Below are 23,232 nucleotides of genomic sequence, written 5' to 3'. Positions count from 1 at the left end.
ATTGATTGATTGCTAGCAACACTGATCCAATGATAGCCAGTATCTGGGTATGCTCTTTAAGACCATATGTTCCCAATCTATAGAAAATAAGCTTCTTGAGCACAAGGACTGTCCCAGTTTTTCCTGGCACATAGTAAGTACTTAATAAATAAATGTTTGTTGATTGATTGATATCCACAAGTATCTTGTATGATAAAGAACTGACTGTTAAGGTAAAGACAGTCATTGATTGTTCTGTCTAGATGTTCCAGGTTTACCATGTTGATCCTCAAGTCACACCAGTTCCCTTTGAGGCATTCATCATCGACAAGGAGTATTTTTTGAGTACTATAGACAGTAACTATACTAGATGATGTAGGGAGATATAGAATATCCAGAGGAGCAAAAGATCCTAGGTCTGGAGCTGGAATGGCCCTCAGAGGCCCTCATTTTACAGAGGAGGAAACTGAGGCCCAAGGTCACACAGGTCTTAAATGTCAGAGGCAGGATTGGAACCCAGGACCTGGGACTCTAGAGCTAGTGCTCTTTTTACTATATCATACAGTTTCCTGTCGAAAATGAATTACCTAAGGCCACACAAGTGATAAGTGTCAGAGCCAGGATTGGAACCCAGGTCTTTTGCCTCCAAATCTAGCACTCTCCCACTGTACTCTGCCCTGAAGGTACTGACTGTACTAGATACCAAGTAAAGTCAGTTAGATGGAAAACATCCATCCATCTCTGCGTGTGTACCTATGTGTGTGTGTGTGTGTGTGCGTGTATTATGTTCCTTAACCCTTCTCCTTCCCTGAGGCCTAGCATAGTGCTCTTAGACACAGTAGATGCCTCAAAACCAGTTAATTATTTGATATTGTGGGACATTGGGGCAGATTGCTTTGCATGTCTATATTTCCTCTACTGTCAAATGAGGGAGCTAGACCAGGAAATCTCTAAGGAACCCCCTCCAACTCGAACATTCTATGATATGCCCTGCCATACACAGACCATCACACAAGTGGGTAGACAGAATAATGGACTTGGGAATGAGAGAGAAAATGATTGAGTGGATGTGTAACTGGCCTACCAGTTAGTACAGTGGAAAGAATTCTGCCTTGGGATTTAGAGGATTTGGTTCAAATTCTAATTCCCCTCCCTGGGCGTTAGTTTCCCCTTTGGTAAAAAGAGACGGTTGGACTAGCTGGACTTTGAGGTTCCTTTCAGCTCCATATCTAGGATCCTGTGTGTGACCATGGGCAAGTCAAGCTCTCAGGGCCTCCATTTCCCCCTCTGTAAAATGAAGGTTTGGGCTAGCTTGCCTCTAAGGTCCCTCCTAGCTCTAAAACTGTGCCCCTGTTGGAGAATATTATTCTAGTGGTGCCTCAATAGGTTTCCTGGGGAGAAGGTCCCCAAAGACATTTGAAAACCCTCAAAGAGCTCTCTCCCTTGGCACACTGACAAAGCACCAGCTAACCTTTAGCACCTGCCAGCAGCTTCGCTCCGAAGATTCTCCCAGTCCTGCTATGCTAGCTGGCCTTTTCTGCAAAGAATCCTGGGCATTTTCAAAGCTGAACCTTTAGTGGAAAACGCAAAACCCCTTTCCCTGTCATTCAAGACCTATCCCCAAATGCCCAAAGTAACCCCTTGTGGAGCCAGTCTAGAGCCTCATTGTAGCTGGGGCAAAGGTAGGCTCATAGATAAATAGGCACCTAGTTCTACGGCTGTAAGGGACCTTGGAGGCCAGCTAGTCCAAACCATTCACTTTATAGGAGGGGAAACTGAGGCTTAGGGAAGGAGCAGGGACTTGACCAGGGTCACACAGATAGTGAGCATCAGCAATTCTTTGACTTCAGAGCCGCAGTTCTTTCCACTCATCCATGATGCCATCATACATACTTATTCATCAACAGTCTCAAAGCTTCAACATCCAATTTGCAACTTCTGCTGAATCTACTAGTCCTGGCCCGTCCAAGAATGAATCCTATTTAGGGATTGGGGAGTAGGGCAAGGACATATATATACACACACACACACATAGATCTGTTGCTTCATAGAGACACCTTATTTATTGGTTTCTCAAGCTGTTCTTGTCCTTGACTCATCTCTAATCCTAGGTGGGCTTAATGTTGGACAGGGCATTGGTCCTCCTCATTTCTCTCCCAGGTGACCCAGAGCTAGACACAGAAGGTCCGGTGCTCACCCACGAGCTCTCTCTTCTTCCAACCAAAACTTCCCAGTGCTGATGTAAGCCTAGCAGCCCCTGAGAACCAGGTCCTCTGTTTTGGGGATGGTGACCTGGAATATTCACTCAACAAATGCATATTTTGGTCCTTTCAAAGTAAAATCAGAGGTTGGAAAGGAGTGGATGGTGGATGAGACAGAAGAAATGGGCAGAATGCCCAGTTCCATTTGGATCCACCAGCTAAGTTTGTGAAATCATTCTCTAGCCTTCTAGAGCTTTCTAATGAGCTGACCCAAGAAGGTGAAAAAGTGATTTTTCTCCTCTGGGACCTAGTTGTGGGTGAGAAGTTGGGGCTTTTTTGGTCAGGGGCGGGGTGGTAGTGGCTGCTGCTAGGCACCGCCCCATCAGCCTTTCCCCTCTTCCTCCTCCCCTTGCTACTTTTTTCCTCCAGTTTCCATTTAAAAGCCTTGGTTTGGTTTGGTTGTGTGTGCTGGCTGCCTGCCAGCCCGCCTGCCTGTTTGTCTGTCTGTCTGTCTGGATGGCTGGCTGGCTAACTGCTGGGGCCTGAACTTTGTACCCATGTACAAACAGCTCTGACTGTTTATGGGAGCCAAGGTGTGATGGGCCGTGAGGAAGATGCCTTTCTCTCCCAAGGGGATTCACCCATCCTCCTGGTCATTAAGATCCCAGGAGTGCTAGCTGCTGGCTGCTAAACAAATTAGACTTTGCCTTCATGGGCATGTTCTGTCCTCGAGATCAGAGGCCCCTCCCTGACGTTTGGTTCATTAGTCATTACTCCCTGGCAGAGCCCTCGGGCACTCAGAGCAGGAGCAAGAGCAGGCACAGGGCCTAGGCAGGGGACTCCTTGCACACCCAGTGCTCCTGAAATGCTCATTAACTCACTAATGAACTAAGGAAAGCCTTTGTTGTGCAGCCTGGAACGGGGTCTATCCAGGGATGGTGTGGCTTCCATGTTGGCATTCTGACTTTGGGCAGCAGGATTCCAGGCTTCCCAGCTTACACTAGAGGTGTCTTGTACTCTATACTGACTGTCTGAACTACATGCATCACCCTCCTCAAGGTCATCATTGGCTTTCTTCTAGCTCAACCCAGAAGAGCTTGGACTGGGTGCCTCTAAGGGTCCTTCCAACTCCAAAGTTATGATTATCACACCTCACTTAGTCTGAATCTTAGCTCCCACTCACTTCCAAACTGCATGACCTTGGGCAAGTCAACTAATCTCTGAACCTGGAGAACATGAGGGATTATCCAATATGGCAGGCCTGAGGGCTATACTAATCATCATAATAGTCATGGTATCTAGCATCACTGTACAGTTATGATCTCATTTGATCCTCACAATAACCCTGTGAGGTAGATGTTATCATTATCCTCATTTTACAGATGAGGAAACTGAGGCAGACAAAGGTTAAGCAACTTGCTGAGGGCCACACAGCCAGTAAGTGTCTGAGGCAGGATTTGAACTTGGGTCTTTTTGACTTTGAGTTCAACACTCCCTCTACTTGGACCTGACCCACACTTGGTTGGGGAATCGGGGCACACACTGTCCCATGCCCAACCAAAGACTTTCAGACCAGTGTAGCGCAGTAAGAAAAGGACTGAATTCTAAGGCAGAGGACTTGAGTTCAAATTACAGCCCTGCTACTAACTTGTGTATAACTGAGCGTAACTCACTTCCCCTCCCTTGCCCTCATTTTCCTCATCTGTAAAATGAAAGAGTGGGTTAGATAGCCTTTGAGGTTCCTGCCAGCCTTAGAACTATGGCCACTGTGTATAAGATGTGGAAATGGTAGGGGGTTTGTGGCTCTCATATGGATTCACTGACACCGGGAAGACATTTGGGGGACAGAGAAGTGGGCAGAAGCAAAGAGATTCTGTTTACTGTAAAGTAGCCTAGTCAAAATGCTCTCTCCTGCTGTCCTCTATAAGTTGTAAGCAAACTCCTGCTTTCGGAGTTTAGCTCCTGGTTTTTCTTGTGCATTTAGGGCCAAGGGAGCCACCTTCTTGGATCACACCTGGCACTGGAGATGTTGGATGGGACTTTTGAAATGCAGTGCAAACAGGAAAGGGGGAGATGAGAAAGCCAAACGGTTTCCCAGTGGTCAAAATGGGGGTAGGGTGGGGAGCAGAAGGGAATGGAGTGTAAAAACTATATGCCTTGACTTTGATTCTCAGCAAAAGCCAGTCTACAGGCATTTGTCAAGGGCCTACCATGGGCCAGGCACCAAGCTAAAAGCTGGGAATACAAAAAGGTAGGCCAGATGATCCACAGCTGCTACTTTCTTGAGTACTTAGCTTGATGGACACAAATAAGCAGTTTTCTTCCTCCCCTCCCTTTTCAGTATAAAGCTCCCTTGAGCAAATTCACAAGATCGCAGGCAAATCTTTTGGGCTTGTTCCACAACTAAGGTGGGATGAACGAGGCTTTGTCCTAGGGCACAGAAATAGTAATTCCTGTAGCACTTTAAGGGTTGCATAATGCTTTCCATACATGATCATATTTGATTTCCACAACAAATTTGTGATATAGGTGCTACTATTACCCCATTTTACAGATGAAGAAACTGAGGCTCAGTGAGGCTAAGTGACTTGTCCAGGGTCACATAGCTAATAAGTGTCTGAGGTGGGATTTGAAATTCCTGATTCCAAGTCTAACACTCTGTCACCTATGCCAAGCTGCTTTGCCCCCAAATTTGCATAAGCACTCTCTCAGTAACAGAAACAACTGAGCATAGCACTTTTTTACATGTTTTTTCCCCAAATTTATTTATTTATTTTCAGTTTTCAACAATCACTTCCCTAAGTTCCAGATTTTCTCTCCTTCCCAAGACATCATGCAATTTTATACAGACTCTGCACATACATTCCTATTAAGCATATAGCACTTTTTTTTAAAAAATGGAGAATAGGTAGTTTAAATAGGAGGTTATCCAGTACTCACATAGTTAATAACAACCATCTGAGAGTTAATATACTAACTTGTCTCCCCTCTAGCTAAACTGAATTTGGCTCAGTTACTTCTTATTATTTTTACATAATGAATTACAAAGTAGATTTGAGAGCACTTTCATGCTGCATGCCCCAGGTGCCAAAACTGGAACTTATGGCTCTGGTTAGGTACACTCCATCCTTGGCCACGAGCCTGTCATTCCTATATTTGAAGCTATCATCCAGGAATCTGAATCACATCCTCGGACAGGATCTTTATAGCTGGTTACTCACTTCTCAAATATATCTTTCTCTCCTAAAGCCTTTGCTTTCAATCAGCAGCAAATATGGAAAAATGGCCTATGCCTTGATTGTCTTCAGTCTCTGGCTCAGGACTTCACAATCCCTAACCCTGTAGGGATTATTTCCTGAGACCTAGGGGAGAATATCACTCCAAAAGGAAAGAAGAGCATTGGAGTCAAAAATAACTTTGAAACAGACACCTAGAAATGACTGCAACTTTAGCATATGGTGGTAGCTGACCTTTGGAATATCACTTTAGCAGCTGTGTGGAGAAGTTAGAATCTCGAAGCCGGGAGACCAATTAGATGGTTACTGCAATGGACCAGGTGAGGGGTGATAGGGGCCTGAATTAGGGCGGTGGCTGTGTGAGTGCAGAGAAGGGGACAGAATGTGACTCTGTGGAGGTAGGATCTCTAAAGCTTGGCACCCCATTGGGGATGGGGGTGGGATGGCTCTGAGGCTATGAATATGGTTAACTTGAAGGGTACTGGTGCCTCCCATAGAAATAGGAAAGTTCTGGGGGGGGGTGGGTTTAGGGGGAGGATAAAGTTCTGTTTTGGACACGTTGAATTTAAGCTGCTGATGGAAAATCCAGGTGGAGATGTGTAGCAGGCAGTTGATGTGGGGCTGGAGTTAGGGAGGTGGGGTTGTTCTCCCTGTCTCCAGCATTTCCCTTCTCCAATTCATCCTCCATACAATTGCCAAAATCATCCCAAGACACAGGTCTGACCATTTCATTTCCTGGCTCCATATTACTTTGAGAAGAAATCCCATCAAAGCCTAGCATTCAAGGCCCTCTGCAGTTGGACTGAGCTTTATCTTGTCTATCTTGTATCACATTACTTCCCTTTACATATTCTGTGTTCCCCCCAGATTGGTCTACCAGTTGCTTCCCAGCCTGTGGTACCATCTTTTTACATAGGTTACAACCTCCCATGCCTAAATGCTTTCTCTCCTCAATGATAACCGGCAGAATTCTTATGTGCCTTCAAGGCTAAGCTCAGGCATCACTCCTCCATGAAGTCTTGCTTGGTGCTCCAAGTTTCTGCGATTTTCTCACTCCTCAAATTACATTGGATTTAATCTGTGCACGTACTACATGACAGATATGGGATGGGGGGGGGGGGGGAAGGATTCTTTTTTTCTTTTGGAGAGTGGCATGTCCTGAACATAGCAGGTGTGAAATGACTTGTTAGAGATCAGGGCTCAATATATAGACTTGGGGGTCATTAGTGTGGAAATGATCCTTAACCCCATGGGAATGGATGAGATCGCCAAGGGAAAGAGTACAGAGAAAAAGATGAAATGACCCCAGGTCAGAGCCTTGGTGGATAGCAGGCCTTCTGGATAGGGAGTTGGATGATCCTGCAGTAAAGACTAGGAGGAGAAGATGCAGGAGGAACAACCCTTTGAGTCACTGTGATCTACGCTGGGGTGTAAGGTTTCTGGGACCCTAAGGTTCTTGCTGAGGGAGAAGGGAGTATTTCTTGCCCTCTTCCCAACAGGTTGTTGAAATGACAGATCCTGGGAGTAGTGAAGGGTATATAACAAACATGATATTGGGCCCTCTAAATAGGACTAAAGTATGGAGGAACTGAGGCAATCTTCTGCCTCTACCCAGCCCTCAGCAGACCCATAGTGAAATAGTATTGACTGGGGCACCACCAGAATGATGTGGCTAAGCTGGCTGAGAGCTGGACTCTAACCCACTCCCTAAAGGATGGATGCCTTTTGGGGACAGTGGGAGTCGGCGATCATCTGGTCACAGACGACCTCTGAAGTCTGTTCATCAGTCTTATAAGTGGGTCATAAGAAGGCTTGTGGGGAACCAGGATGGACAATGGAGGGCAACCTTACCCCCTGACCCCATGTCTGGGAAAACAGCTCTAGGTGCACCAACTGAGAGGGGGCAGCAGCATTGACTCTAGACAGGAGGCACAGGATTCAAGCAGGGATGGAGAACTGAACACCCAGAGATGCAAGTACCCGATTTTCAAGAGTGAAAGATATTTCCAAAGCCTAAGAACTGGAATAACTTTTCATTGGGAAAAGAGAAGGCTGATAAATGACTCAGAATAACATTCTCCAGCTTATAAACTCATGATGGGATCACAGGATGGAAGCTGGCAGGGTCCTCAGAGGCTGTTGAGTCCATCTCCCTCATTTTACAGAAAGGGAAACCAAGGCCTGGGGAGGGGAAATGACCTTCCCAATATCACACAGAGGATCCTAGATCTAGAAATGGAAGGGACTTCAGAGGCTACCTAGTCCAACTTCCTCATTTTACAGAGGAGGAAACTGAGGCCCATGAAGGACTTATCCAAGCTCACACAGGTAGTACATGCCAGAGCTGGGAATTGAAACACGATCACAAATAGGATTCTCATTCTAGAGCTAGAAGGGATCCCAGAAGCGATCTAGTTCTTCCTCCTCATTTCACAAAGGAGGAAACTGAGGCCCAAGGAAGAGAAAGGACTGGTCCAAGGTCATGCAGCTAGTAAGAGCCTCAAACTCCAATAACGGTGCTCCTTCTGTCATCCCACACTTCCTCCCTCACATGAAATGGTATTCTATCATAATAAAAAAAAATCTCCCATTCTAGAGATTTAAGGTTTAGAAGTCACTTTCCTCACTGCAAATTTATGAGGTTGGGAATGCACTGGTTATTTTCTCCATTTTGCAGAGGAAGAAATTGAGGTGCAGGGATTTGTCCAGAGTCACACATGCTTCAAGTTGTTGTTGAGTCCTTTTGGTCCTGTCTGACTCTCTGGGACCCCATTTAGAGTTTTCTTGACAGAGATACTGGAGCGATTTGCCATTTCCTTCTCCAGTCCATTTTACAGATGAGGAAAATGAAACCAACAGGGTCTGTGGACTTGCCCAGGGTCACACAGCTAGGAAGTGTCCAAGGCCAGATTTGAACTCAGGTCCTCCTGACTATAGGCCCAACGTTCTACCCACTGGATCACCTTAGTGAATATGAAAATAGCTAGAGAATAAAAACAGAAGCAATGTCCTTGGATAGAATCACAAGCAATGCAGGTTTGATATGAAGAACAAAGAAAAGGAGAAGTTGAGGAAAAATGGAGCCTGTTATCAAGAAATGGAGAATTCTCCAGTTCCAGTCTGTTACTAATCCTGCCTGCTGAGTAGCCTGGGAAAAGTAGAGCGTCATAGGTGTAAAAATAGGAGGTTATTCTTACACTTGGGGTAAGGTTGGCAAAAGGGCATGGAAGCTTATGTCGACGTGAGAAACAGCATTTTCAAACACATGTGTTGCTGCCCTTTCCTCCCAGGTCTTTTGAGGATCTGCTGAGGGGACTGGGGAGGTCTTTGGTTTGGAGAGGAGAAGATTTGCATAGGGCGGGGGGGGAGGGACACCGAATCCCAGAATCTAAGAGTTGGGAGGAACCTCCGCAGCCATGGTGTCTGCCCCCTATGTGAAGGGAATGCCCACTATAACACATTGGCCAAGTTGATAGCTATCCTCTGCGTGACATCCTCCAACAAGGGAGAAGCCACTAACTGAAGGAAAGCCAATCCATTTTGAAGCAGCTCTCATCAGAAGGAAGCTATTCCTGACATCAAGCCTTTGTTTGTTTCTTGAAACTTTTCGCCCTGGTTTGGCCTTCTGGGGCCACAAAGAACAAGCCTGATCCTTCCATAAGATAGTCCCCCCCACAGACTTGAAGGTGGTACCCCCCCACTCCACCCCTGGCCCTAGCCTTCTGTGCTCCAAGCTATACAGTGATCACCAATAATTACAGAATGAGAGCACAGTAAAAAATACGTTGGACATGTGGGAACTTTGGTTGTCTGTTTCAAGGGTTCAGACTCATTTCGGGCTCACCATGATCAGCATCACTGATGATGAAGATATCAGCTGGTCGGATGTCAGATGACAAACTTGATGACGTTGAGGAGGTCGTGAACATCAGCCATGCTGCTTGATGGTATAGGAGACAGCCTTAGTGTAGAAAGGAGCGGATGGCTGGAGAATGAGGTGTGTCACTGTGCATGGGTGTGGGTGGGTGGGGTATTATAAAGAAAGTGGGTCAGCGAAGTTGTCACCCAGACACTGGTCATTCTAGATCTGGGCACAATTGTGGGACACTGCCAGGCTGATAATATGGTACCAAATGAGAACTTGGGCAAAGATAATAGTTAAAAACCCAAGTTAAATCACTGTTGGTCAGCCTCTGCATTTTGGCTCTGACAAGGGTAACAAGAGAAGCTTTGTGGAAGGACAAGTCTTTGTTTTTAGCCTCAAATATTAGGCATGTATCCTCATTAACTCACCCTGGATATTTTCCGTTATTTTTTTCTAAACTCTCCTGAAACTCCTATCTATTTTCAGTGTATACCACCTCTTGGGGCTAATGGGCACAGTAGGTTTACAATCTCCTGTATGAAGGGAAACTTCCTTTCATTTGGACAAAATGTATCACCTTCGAGCTTTAAGAAAGGTGGACCTCAGTTTCCTCCTCTGTAAAATAAGGGAGTTGTACTAGATAGCACCTGAGATCCGCTCCAGCCCTAAGAGCTTTGGACAAGTCACCTTGCCTCTCTGAGCTCAGTTTCCTCTTTTGTAAAATGAGAAGTTTGGATTAGATGGCTTTTGAGTCTCCTTCCAACTCTTGCTCTCTGAGATTTCAGTGTGCTGTGATTTGGTTCAAGTCACTTGAGCCATCATATTCTACTGGTCTACTGCTTGAGAAAATGAAATACTGCTGCCTATCACTAACATCCAATTGCTGGGAGGAGAGGGACTTAAACAAGGACTCAATACCTGCTAGGAATGAAGGGGAGCAACCAATAGCGTCAAAGAGGAGCAAAGTCTGCTCTTGCGCTCACGAAAGCAATATCCAGGACTGTACTGTGAATCATATGGACTGTGCAGGTTCCTGGGGTAGGGGAAAGGGAAACTTATTTAGAGAGAGAAATGGGCCCTGTCAGTCCTGGCCTTGGGTGTGAATCCTTCCTGCATCCTTTACTGCACATATAAAGCCTATGCTTTGTTCTGTGCCATATGAAGTTGAATGCTTATGAAAGTTGATTTGGAGAGAGAGTACCATAAACTATTGTTTGTAGGTGCTATCTGGGTGAGACAAAAAAGTCAGAAAAGTGAAAGGTCTCCAAAATATACCTGAGTGTTTTGTGTAAGAAGGTAGCTTCTGACATAAGGGCTAGAATTAATTCGATCACCATTAAGCAAGGTACCATTAGGCACTGAGGGAGAGACAAGGAGGTATCAGACACAGTCCCTTTCCTTGAAGTTTAAGTGACATGCCTAAGAGAGGGATGGCTGTGATTACTGAGACCAGAACTCAGAGCTCCTGACGTTTTTTTTTAACGTGGACTGGTATTGTTTCCACAACAGCAGTCATCTTTTCCATCGTATCTGCCTCAGTCTTCATCTTTCAGTCTATAGAGTCTTTTAAAGTCTATTTCCCATCTTTCTGGGGACCACAGCTGCTGGATGAGAAAAACTGGAAACCTACCTCCTATTCAGAACTAAAATTTCTTAATGAATTCCTGGGGCTAGATTGAGCTGGCTAGACATTGTGGAAACAGGAAGATATGCCTGTGTCCTCAGGGTTGAAGGGGCTCCCTCTCCTAGTCTGAACATAAGGGGTTTCTGATTCTGGCATTGACTGTCCTCTGCAAAGACCTGGCCAGATTCCTGAACTGAGCTCCCAGACCAAAGGGAGAGAGAGAGAGACTTCTGGGGGAAGGCCAGAGTCCCTCTGGGGAAGCACAAATAGCTTAAGTTGCCAGAAGGCCCCATGCAGTGGGCCTTTTAAAAAGGCAAATCTCTTGGTTCTGAAAGAAACTGTCACAGGCTTTCTGAGACCAGTGACTTAGTATGAGTAAGATTTTAGGGTGAGGGCTCCCTAACAGCCAATGGTCAACCTTGGGATTAATCTATTAAGCTCTTCAGCATAATGGAGCCCAAGTCCATGTCCCTTAGCTCTTGATTAGGGTCAACTGACCATTTTGGCTACCGATGAGTCACTTGGTTTGGTTCCATTGGTTGAGGTATCTCCTCTGGGGCTCCATTTATGTCTGTGTCTGTGATGGCCCCATAGGCCCGGATTAGGTCCAGAAAAATCTCACATCAAGAATCCATAGGAGACTGGATTTTTTCTATCCTCCTTCTCCCTCTCCCTCTCTTTGGGGTTAAGTACACTGGTGTGTGTATGTGTGTATCTGCATACATGCATGTATGTATATGTGTCTTTTTTCCTTCTTAAACTTTTTATTGATATTTTGTTTTTACAGTACAATCATTTCTGAATGTATCCCTCTCCATTTGCTTACCCAGCTAGTCATCTTCTATAACAATAAATAAAAAAGAAAGTGATTCAACAAACTCAACCAACATATCCATTTCCATCCCATAGTGTATGAAACATTTCTCCCCTATTTTCCCTCGCTTCTTCCAAGAAGAGAGGCAGTATTGTGTTCCTATGACTTAAGCAGCAGGATTCTCTGGGAGCATCCTCTCGTTGGCTCCTGCCATGGGCATGCTTGTGCAACCTTCCTCCAGGACCACTGAGGTTTTGGTACTTCCAATCTAGCTGGAGGGGTGCTCCCTTTATGGAACTCCTTCACCCCTTGGAGGTTGCTCTTTAGCTACTTCTCTCTTCAAGTTGGGATGGGGAATTAAGGACTTGGAGAGTTAGAGGTTGTCATTGACAGTGTTCTTTTGCAAACCCTGAAGCAAATGTCAATATGAATGGTACTTATTATCATTATCTAAAGGTTTGGAGTATGACTTCAGTGGAAGAACCCAAGGAGGCACCACAAAAAATGATAAAAAGAGTTGGAAAATAAGTTTGAATGGAAATCTCTTTCCTCTTCAGAAGGAAAAGCTAAAGACATAAAGATTATTTAGTCTCATGGTAGGAAAGTACTGGAAATAAAGCTGGTACCTGTTCATTGGGTAATGGTTAAACAAATTGGAATACATGGATGTAATGAAACATTACTGGGCAATAAGAAATGATGAATATGAAGAATTCATGGAAGCACAGGAAGACTTAGATGAGTTGATTTGGAAGGAAATAAGCAGGATCAAGAAAACAACATGCACAATGACTATAACAGTGTGAATGGAAATAACAGTAAAACCAAAACCAAAATCAGTGTGTAATTCTAATGATCATGTTTAGCCCCAGAAGTGAAGGACTAGGGTTCCACAACATATGGCACAATATATGTATTGGTTGATTTTGCTGGATTGTTTTTTTTCCCTTTCTTTTGAAATCTTTGTTACCAGGGATAGCTCACTGGGAAGGTGAGAGGAGAGGGCCATATTGTGAAATGAAAGTGATGTAAAAACAAAAAATATCAATAAAATAAAATATTTTTCTTTAAAGAAAAGAGAAGACTGAAGGATGACAATTATAAAAACATGAAGCAGAAAGGAGGCCTCCTGGGCCCCCAATCCCTGCTGTCCCAGACATATAAGGCGCCATCCTGGTTTTAATGACCTCAAAAGATTTCCCAGATTTTACTATAAAAAGATCTGCAAAAGTACTTTCACCTATTGCAAATATTCCATATAGATCTCTGTTTCCAACAGTTTTGCTTTTCCACTTAGCTCATAGGAACGCTGAGTTGGTCCACCCCCGTTTTTCCCATTGTCTCTCTCTGTCTCTGTCTCTCTGTCTCTGTCTCTGTCTGTCTGTCTGTCTCTGTCTCTGTCTCTGTCTCTGTCTCTGTCTCTGTCTCTCTCTCTCTCTCTCTTTCTCTCTCTCGTCCTCCTGCCCAAATTATCAACTGGATCTCAGACACTTTCAGACAATGTACCATTCCTACTGTACCACAGGGAGTTCATCCCTTCTATGGTTACAATGTCCATGTAACCGCTGAGAAATTAGTTCAGGGTCTAAGAACTTTCTTTGTTGAGAAAACAGTTTCTGACAGCTTATCTAAATCCTTCATGATGTCATTTGTGTTACTTTTCTTTTTGGTCTTTTTTTGCCTCTTCTAAAAAGTGACTTTTCATATACTTGAAGATGTTGGTTAACTGCTCCCCTTCTCATCTTCATCCCCTTCACCTTCTTTTCCCCAGGATAAATAACCCCAATTCTTTTAGGGCTGCCTCCCCATTCCCACAAATTCCATAAGCAGACTTCCTGTTGCATAAACAAGTTCATGGTCACTCTCCCCTCCACTGTTTTACAAACTTTAATCTCAACTACGCTCAGTCTTTTTTTGTCCCTTCTCTCTCATCTCCTCAATCATCGTAGCTGTCTTTTTCTGTACCTTTTCCAGGTCACATGCCAGGAGTTTTCCAACACAGATAAATCCATGACATTTGTAATCTATTCTAAATTTATATCTCAGGCCATCGAAATGTCAGAATGCTGTCAGGTGTCCAGCTGGGGCACACAAAGGCTGCTGGTCACCCTTGCCATCAGGCACAACCTTATATTAAATGGTCAACTATTTGGCGTGACCTGAAAGATGAATTTAAGAGTAGAATTTGCCTTGATATATTTCCCCTATTGGTCCGTCTTTGACACCTAGAATTCTAGCCTTCCAAAGTCATTCTTTGGGGTTGCCATGGCAATTCCAGAAATCCTCCATCTTCGGAGCTTCCAGTTTGGGGCTTTTGTTTCTTTGTACCAGATTGATGGAGGGAGACTCTGGTGAAGACTTCATTTCTTTCCATGCATTGTAGTACCTTCTCTGCCACTTTTAGGCAGTTATCTATACTTTACTCACATGTTCAAAAGATTCTATGATCGCACTGATTTGTAAGGGCTTGTCAATGCTGCATCCCTGTCTGCCCATCCTGTTCCCGCCTCAGTAGGATGTACTTTACCAATTAAAAAAAGATGACATTTAACTGTGAGCAGATGTTGCATCCTAAACATCCTGAAGAAGGTGAGGTCACTGAATCCAGGGAGGACTAGATAGGAGCCAGGAGAGAGATACTGAAAGAGGAGGGAGGGGCATGGAAGTTGAATTTTGCCAGTTCTGCTCACTCCTTCATCTCCCCCATCCCACTACTCTTCTACTGCTCCACCAAGAGTTCAGGGGGTGAGTTTGTGTGTTCATCCTTCGTTGCTGAAGAAGACCGTGACATTGGAGAAATAATGACATGACTCGCACTTGACTTTGTTTTGAGTGAGGGAGGACTGTGTAGGTCAGCAGCCTCACTTCTCCTCCAGAGCCATCTGAATTCTGTGACCAGATATTCATCCGGATGACTGGAAATGACCCAGGATGAGGCAATTGGGGTTAAGTGACTTGGCCAAGGTTACACAGCTAGTGAGCGTCAAGTGTCTGAGGTGAAATTTGAACTCAGGTCCTCCTGACTCCTGCACTGGTGCTCTATCCACTGCACCACCTAGCTGCCCCGGGGGGTGGGGAGGTGAGTTTATCCAGGAGCAGAAAGGTCTCTTCTGTCTGTATTATTCAATAAAGTCCTCAAAATCAGTATTCTGGCCTAGGAGGTAGAAAGACAGGAAATCTTTACTGTCCTCTTCTCCTTGTCCCATAAAACACACAGACTCTCGCACACAGAAAGCACAGGCTCATCTTTGCCTCACCTGGTCCTCTTACCTGGATTACCCTCCTTTCTCCTCTCAAATGATCTCAATCCTACCTATCCTTCGAAGGACATTTCCTCTCATGCCAAAATACTTTCCTCTCTTTGAGGAACTCTTATTTCTCTTTTACGCAAGACTAAGGTTTAGCAATAACCACTCTTCTGACTTGATTTTCTCCTTGCTACTGTCTTGTCTTCAGGTTCCCATAACATCCCTCTCTCCTGGTTCCCCTCCTGCCTGGATGAGCCCTCCTTCTCTGTCTCCTTTGCTGGATCCTCTCCCAGATCATGTCTGCTAACCCTAGGCTCTGGCCTGGGCCCTGGGCTGCTTCTTTTCTCTCTTTGTTTCTCTTAGCATTCTCATCAGCTCCCCTGGATTCGATGATCATCCCTCTCCTGATGTCTTTAGATTTGTCCAGCCCTAACCTCTCTCCTGAATTCTAGTCTTGATCTCCAACTGCCTTATGGACATCTTAAATAAGATATCTCCTAGACATTTTCAATTCAACGTATCTAAGCCTGAACTCATTTTCTTGCCTCACAAACCCTTACTTCTTCTTCATTTGCCTATTACCGTTAAGGATACCACCATCCTCCCAGTTGGCCAGGTTTACAACCTAGGTATCATCCCCAACTCCTCATTGTCTCTTATCCCTCGTATCTGATCAGTTGCAAAGTTCTAGCATTCTACCTTATTACCATCTTTCACATGCACTCCCTTCTCTACTCTGATACTGCCACTACCCTGGTACAGGGTCTCAGTAACTCTCACTTAGACTATTATAATAATGTCCATGCCTCTAATGTCTCCATTCTCCACTCAGCTATCGAAATGATATTCCAAAAGTGAAGTCTGATCATGTCACTCCTCTGCTCTATAAACTCCAGTGGCTTCCTATTTCCTCCTGGATCAAATCTAAAATCCTATATTTGGTATTCAAAGCCTTTCATAACTTGGCCTCTCCTGTCTTTCCCATCTTCTTACACTTTACTCCTTTCCACGTACTCTGGGATCCAATGACACAGGCCTCCTGCCTGTCCCACCAACAAGACCTTTCATCTCCTGACTCCATCCATGTTCCCTGGCTGTTCCCCATGTGCAGAACTCTCTCCCTTCTTACCTCCAACTCCTAGCTTTTCTGGCTTCCTTCAAGTCTCAGATAAAATCCTTTCTCCTGCAAACAAAAGCCTTTCCTGTTTCTCCTTAATGTTAGTCCTTTCCCTGCAACTACTCCAATTTTTTCTGTCGATATCTTGTTTGCACATAGTTGTTCACATGTTGACGTTCAATCACAAGCTCCTTGAAGACAGGGACTGTTTTTGCCTTTCTTGTATCTCCAGGGCTTAGCTCAGGGCCTGGCACATAGTAGGTGCTTAATAAATGCTGGTTGATTTGATCTGTGTACTCTAGAGGGACATAGATAGGGACTTGACCTGAGATTTCATTACCATTGGGAACTTCCAGGTGAGGAAACCCCATCTACCAATAGAGATTGACATCTCTGCAAATTCTACTCTTAGAGAACTGCCCGAAGCACTGAGAGTCTAGGTTACTTGCCCAGGGTCACACAGCCAGGATGTGTCAGAAGTGAGACACAAACCTGAAACTTCCTGGCTACGTGACCAGTTCTCCAGCTTGTGTGCTAAGCCACCTCTCCGGTATGTTCCCCAGAGCCTATTATGGACATTGAATATTTTTTGTTTAATGAATACTAGATGCTCAATAAATTGTCTACACTTATTTGTTAAGTGGCTTATTTGCTTGAACTGTGTTGGCCATTCACTAAAGGGCAACTCAGGCTTTTACCTTGAGAAGGGCCGAGTGACAGAGTAGAGCATTTGAAATTTAAAAAAAAAATTGATACTTTTTTTTATTGACCTTACCAACATCTCCCAATGTATCTCTTTCCTTCTAACTCCCAGAGAGCCATCCCTTACAGGGGTAGGGAACCTGCAGCTTCGAGGACACATGTGGCCCTCTAGGTGCTCAAGGGCAACCTTTAGACAGATTCTGTCAAAGGACCACCCTTGAGGACCTAGAGGGCAACGGTTTGTTCTGTGAAGTTTGGATTCCTTAAAAGGGTCACCCTTGAGGATCTAGAGGGCCATATGCAACCTCAAGGTTGCAGGTTCTCCATCTCTGACCTAGAACAAAGAATAAAATTTTTTTTTTAAAAACCCAGCTCAGCAAAACAAACCAGCACCAACACATCAAAAGTCTGACATTAGGTGCACAGTCCGCCACCCCTAGTCCCCCTTTCAAGCATAGTATTCTAATGCACCTTAGAATGTCATTGCTAAGCAGGTACCCCAAGGAAATCAAAGACAAAAAGAAACATCCTGTAGACACCCAAATCTTCATAACAGTGCTTTGGGTGATAATAAACAACTGGAGGTACAGCAGGTGCCTATCCAATGGAGAGAATGGCTAGGTACACTGTGGTAGATAAATGCACCATAAGAAAAAATGGAGCTGAAGAATTCAGAGATGCAGGAACTGATGCTAAGTGAAATGAGAACAAGGAAGATAAGAGATGTGATGCCTCTAATAATGTAAATGGAAAGAACCGCCAAACCCCCCAAAAGAGCCCACAGAAACTGGTTGCTGTGTAAGTATAATGACCAGGCTTGGACCTGGGAGAAGGAATTGTATCATCCCCCCCCCCCTTCTTTGGCAGAGGTGAGGACAATGGGTGTGGGACTATTAGGTTTATTTGGGAGAATGGCTTTTGGGTCTCTGTTTTGGCTCACTGGGGAGGGGAATGAGGAGGAGTGTATTTGGAAATGCCATTTAAAAACAAAAGGGATGGCTGTAATTAATTTTTAGCATAATTAATCAAAGTCTCCTAGGGCCAATAAAATGTTTTGCTGTGAGCAGAAAGACTGAGAGTTTGATCTCAAAAGTAGGGGACAGCCTGAGGAAGGAGAGGACACCGGAAGAGGACAAGCTATGCTCCCCTCTAGTGAGAAACTAAAACCACAAGGATGGTTCTGTGCCTCCTTCCCAATTACTGCAGCATGGGGCTTCACTGGTCCTGCTCGTTATATCACTTTCCCTAGAAGGTACTTGAGGACCCTTGTTATGAAGAAGATGGAGCTCTGGCAGTGGGTGTCCTTGGGAAACTCTTAAGGATGCAGAGGATGGAGCTCCTCATCATCAGAGGGCAAAGTCACATTGTCACCATGGGAATGCTGGCTTTGAGTTCGGGGCATGGACCCAGTCTCAAGGTGAGTCATGGACCCACCATTACTTCTCATGTGCTTTGTTTTCTTCTTTCTTCCTCTTTTTTTCTGTTTTATGAGCACAGTACCCTTTTCCTCTAGCCTATGGTGGCTAATGGAAGAGAAGACTGAGGAGAAGAAAGGGAGCACTAATTGATTCAGGAACAATCTTTGAGTGAATGAAATCGATGATTCATGGGACTAGGGGCGTGGTGGTGAAGAAAATGTAGTCAGATTAGCTGATTAGAGAACCGTTTCTTAGATGAAGTCAATTCCTTCTTCCACGGGGGCTTTACTGCACTGAGCCAGAAACCTAATTCTCAGGCTTAGCTGGGAAAACTCTTGAGAACTCTTTTGTACTCATGCTAGCCTGGTGACTTTCAGAATTCAAGGTCAACAGACTTGGAATCCCCACACTGGCAAGTGTATTCCTTTGACAGGTCCCTGGGCATCAGACAATCCCTTTAACCCTCAGTAACAGCAGCAAAGACAAGAAGCAGATGCAAGGAGAAGTGGCAGGGGAGGGCCTTGGGGGACCCCCCTGATTCTTGGCCTGAGAGCTTTGAGGGGCCTGTTGGCACCTGCTATCCTTGTGTCTTGGTGGCCCCCCCTCATTAACAACAGTGCCATTATCATCAGACCCTAGCCTTTTCCATCGTGGCATAGCCACCCTTCCCCAATAAACCCCACAAACTAAGTCCCTTCCATTCTATCCTTTGCTTTTCCAGAGGCATGTGTGGCACCAGTCAAGCCTGGCACATTTCATTGATTCTGAGTATGCTCCTTGCAAACCACCCAGATGAGACTGGCTATTTGAAATCACCATGAACTTGACCCAGGCTAGTACCAACCAGAACACCAGAGGAATCTCTATACCATAGGACTCAAGCCTGGCCCAGGCCTCTCAGTCTGGCCTTGCCAACCAAACTGGAGGGGGGATGAATGGAAGGGGAACAGGCCAAGGCAGGAAGAAGACCCTGGTATCCCTTTCCTTCCTTGCACTTCTCCCGCCCTCCTCCGGCTTTAACTGATCCCCCACCTGGAAGGTCCTTCAAGAGGGAAGCTGGGCCAGATTCCTAAGATGTTACCAGATGGTTTCCATCTCCCCTGAGCAGAGGAAATGAGCTGAATACCAAAGTGCAAATATTTGGTGAGGAAGGCAAGTTTCTCTGAGGAAGGCTGCCTATGATGTCTGGTAAGATCATAGCTCTAGAGTTATGAGAAGGGACCTCAAAAGGTATCATGCCCATCTCCCTCATTTTACCATGGAGGTAACTGAAGCCCATGAAGGGGGTGAGGCAGGATTTAAAGCCAGGTCTTCCTGTGCCCTAGCCACTGAACCACACTGCCTTTCTTCAGGTAGGCCTTCACTACAGGGAAAAGGAAGCTCAGGGGGATAAAAAGCCATCCTGGTTTTATGCCCACAGAGCTTAGAAACAAGGAGGTTTGCCAAGGATACTCTCCACTCCTTGACTCCATGCAGGATGGTAGTGCATCCAGTAGCCACCCTGGGCCACACACTCATTGTGCAGTGGGAAGGGGGTGTGGATGAGTGGGAAGGCAGCAGACGTTGGTTTCCCAATCTTGGCTCCCCCCCCCAGTTTTGCCAAGTGCTAGTCCTATCCCAAGCAGAAGGTCAGCCTGTTTCCACCTCTGTTGGCCCCTCCCCCATTGCCCAAAGCACCTGCTACGCCACTCTAGCAGTTAGAGGGCAGTGGGGGGGGGGGGGGGAGCAGAGAGCAGAATGGAGGTTGCTTTGGCGGCCATGGAGAAGAGGTATTCATTTTCATAGCTATCCCCACTTCTATTGTTTTGGTCTAGGGTCTGGTGGAAAGTGTCCTTCACTCCCTGCTCTTCCTCCAGCCCTGCTTTCCCAAGGCATTAACTGTGCCTTCATTCAAGGCTGGGCCCTATCAGCAGAGGCACTTCAATGCCTTCCGTGCCTCGCCCGACAAGGCTACTGCATTGAAGTGGAGCCATGACCCTGTCCCTTCCTATTCGTCACTAGCCTGGCACAGCCTGTCCCTGGCTGCTATCTCTTCCTAAAGCCCAAAGGGAATCCATCTTTCAGACTCCTCTCTCTGGTCTGGTATCCACTCCAACTCGTCACCAAACAGAGCCGTAATGTGCCATTGGTAGCAGTTTCTCTTGAATGATGCATTATACAAGGGAAGAATGTTCACTTATTGTGACTAAACACAGCCCCCGTAGGCAGCAGAAGACATGGGGGCCTCTCTCTGCTCTGGGGCAAACCCCTCAGTGCCCATGGCCCAGACTTCCTTTGGGGATGCTTGGCCCAAATTAGCCAATGTGGTCTGCTGCCTTCCCACCCGTTCTTCTTCAGCCCACCAGGATCCCCCAGTCCTTATACCTCCTCCCCATGCTGTCTGGCCCTAGCCAGACTTAGTCATCCTGTTCCCCTAAAGCTATGCCCTTAGCTAGCTCAGATATGGAAAGGAGGCCGATAAATTTGTTCGAAGTAAATTATTAAATGGCTCATAATGACTTAAAGGAGGTACTGATAGCAGACTTGGGTTTGAGTCCTACCATTGCCTGGGAGAGTCACTAAACCTGTTGCCACCTCAGTTGCCTCTCAAGCCCTGTAACTAACAGATGAATTGCTGATCAGCTCTGCTAGAGGGAGTTTTCACATCAGGAATTCCCTACACCAATGAAATTATAGGTCAAGACTCTTTCCTCCAGCTAACTAACTAACTAAATAGACGCCTTGAAGTTGAAAAGGCTTCAAGGTGGCCTGGGATGATGCAAAAGCATTACACGTCTGTCCTCCAAGGACCACGTGATGGATTTGTTGGTCACGGTAGCTCTCAAAGTCATGGATGTGTTCAGGGATACAACTAGCATTAGTGGAAAGAGAATTCCCGTTCTCTCTCCCCCCTCCCCCTCAACCACAACTCTTCTTCCCCATGAGCTTTTTCATTTTGATATGAATTGCTTCCTAATGGGGAAAATGCAGCACCATGACAGGCCAAGACAGAATGAGGTGGGAATGGCTTGGGGGTGAGGAAGGGTCGGGGTATCTCTCTGCCCCTTCTGGGAGATTTTTCAGTTTAGTTAAAAACAAACAAACAGGCTATGCCTAGAAACTTGTTTCTCATGCAACCTGCCTGAAGCATCAGAGAAGAGTGAGACCCTAATCATCTCTGCAAAGCCCCCATGCCTCTTGTGCACCCCAGAGCAACCCTGTGACTAGCAGAGGCTAGGTTTGGAGTCAAGCTCTCTGATTCCACTGGAAAAAAGGGAGCCTGATAGAAACCTGACCCTTGGTGATCAGGATAATCTAGGTTAAGAAACAGACAATCCTAAAGGCACTAGTCAGCTGGAGCAGCTCTAGATTCATGTTCCGAAGAGCCTGGCAACTAGAGCAGGGAATTGAGACCCCCATTCTAGCCAAGTTTTAAAGAAACCTTTGAAGATCCTTCCTTACTCCTTTCTTTCCTCCTTCCTTCTCTCCTTTCTCCTTCCCTTTTTCCTCCATCCCTCCCTCCCTCCTTCCTTCCTTCTTTTCTCCCTCCCTCCTTCCTTCTTTCCTCCTTCTTTCCTCTTTCCTTTTCTCTTCCCTCCCTCCCTCCCTCCTTCCTTCCTTCCTTCCTTCCTTCCTTCCTTCCTTCCTTCCTTCCTTCCTTCCTTCCTTCCTTCCTTCCTTCCACAAGCATCTATTAAACAACTCCTAGTTCTGGGTTCTGCGTCAGGCTCTAGGGATACAAACATAAAAGAAATAGGCCTTGCCTTCAAGGGGAGCTTACATTTTATTGTGTATGGAAGGTGGGGTGGTAAACATGAATTACAAAAAGAGCTGGCAATGGGGAGGACAGGGGGCATCAGGATAGGCCTGCTTTAGAAGACATTTCTTGAGCTGAACTCTGAATCAAGCTAGTGATTCTGTGTGGTGACAAGCTGTGTAAATGTGTGAAGGTGGGAGATGGAATGTTGTGTGTGGAGGATAGCAAGCAAATCTTTTGGGTGGGCCCTGGAATGAGCCAGAAGAGGAAAGCCTTTCAAATGCCAGCCTGAGGGACTTGTGTTTGATCCTAGAAGGAAGAGAGAACCCCTGGAGCTTTTTGGAGGGGGGGTGTGTGAGATGGTCTGATCCGCCCTTAGGAAGATCACTTGGGCAGCTGTGTGCATTGAAATTGGAGAGGGGGGAGAGGGCATTTAGGGACACTGAAGAGGAGGCTGGGGCAACGATCCCGATGAGAGCTGATGAACGCCTGAACTAGGCTGGGGGCAGTGACGTGGGAGATAGATGAGGGAAGAGATGGGAAATAGAGTATGGAGGGTCAGGTGACAAAACAGAGGAGGGGAAGTTTGTGAAAGAAAGAGAATGAGCTTTGGTTTGGACATCTTGACTTTAAGATGTCTACAGGACACCCAGTTGTGAAGACACAACATTTAGTTGATGATGCAAGACTAGAGCTACAGGAGGAGAGAAGCAAAGACAGAGACACAGAGAGAGACAGAGAGACAAAGACAGAGAGAGACAGAGACAAACAGAGAGAGAGAGACAGACAGGAACAGGGAGAGAGAGACAAAGAGGGAGGGAGAAAAAGAAAGACAGAGAAAGACAAGGAGAGAGAGGGAGAGAGAGAGGGAGAGAGAGAGAGAGAGAGAGAGAGAGAGAGAGAGAGAGAGAGAGAGAGAGAGAGAGAGAGAGAGAGAGAAAGAGAGAGAGAGAGGAGAGAGAGGCAATGACAGAGAAAAGGGAGAGAGAGAAGAGAGAGAGACAGGGAGGGAGAGACAGGGAGAGAGACAGAGAAAGACACAGAGAGAGAGACAGGGAGAGACAAGGAGAAAGGGGGCAGAGACAGAGAGAGAGTAACGTCATGAAAACCCAGAGAGGAGAAATTGCCTTGGAAGAGGTGGTAGGTAGCAATGTTACATGCTGGAGAGAAGCCAGACAGAAGTGAGGACTGACCAGGAAAGCCCATTGCATTTGCCCTGAAGGGATTGTTGGGAACCTTGGTGAGCATACTTTCAGTACAATGTTAAGGTCCAAAGCTAGATTACAAGGGGT

General features: G+C 45.8%; 1 protein-coding gene across 1 annotated transcript in view; it reads right to left on the bottom strand.

Annotated features, from left to right (window-relative positions):
• TSC22D3 (TSC22 domain family member 3) overlaps positions 1-23,232 on the bottom strand; it is an 81,343-nt gene that overhangs the window by 46,346 nt on the left and 11,765 nt on the right. The window lies entirely within an intron of this gene.

Source organism: Notamacropus eugenii, chromosome X, assembly GCF_028372415.1.
Source record: "Notamacropus eugenii isolate mMacEug1 chromosome X, mMacEug1.pri_v2, whole genome shotgun sequence".
NCBI classification, from domain to species: Eukaryota; Metazoa; Chordata; class Mammalia; order Diprotodontia; family Macropodidae; genus Notamacropus; species Notamacropus eugenii.
Note: the sequence above shows the minus strand (reverse complement) of the source record. Positions and strands in the feature narration are given on the sequence as shown.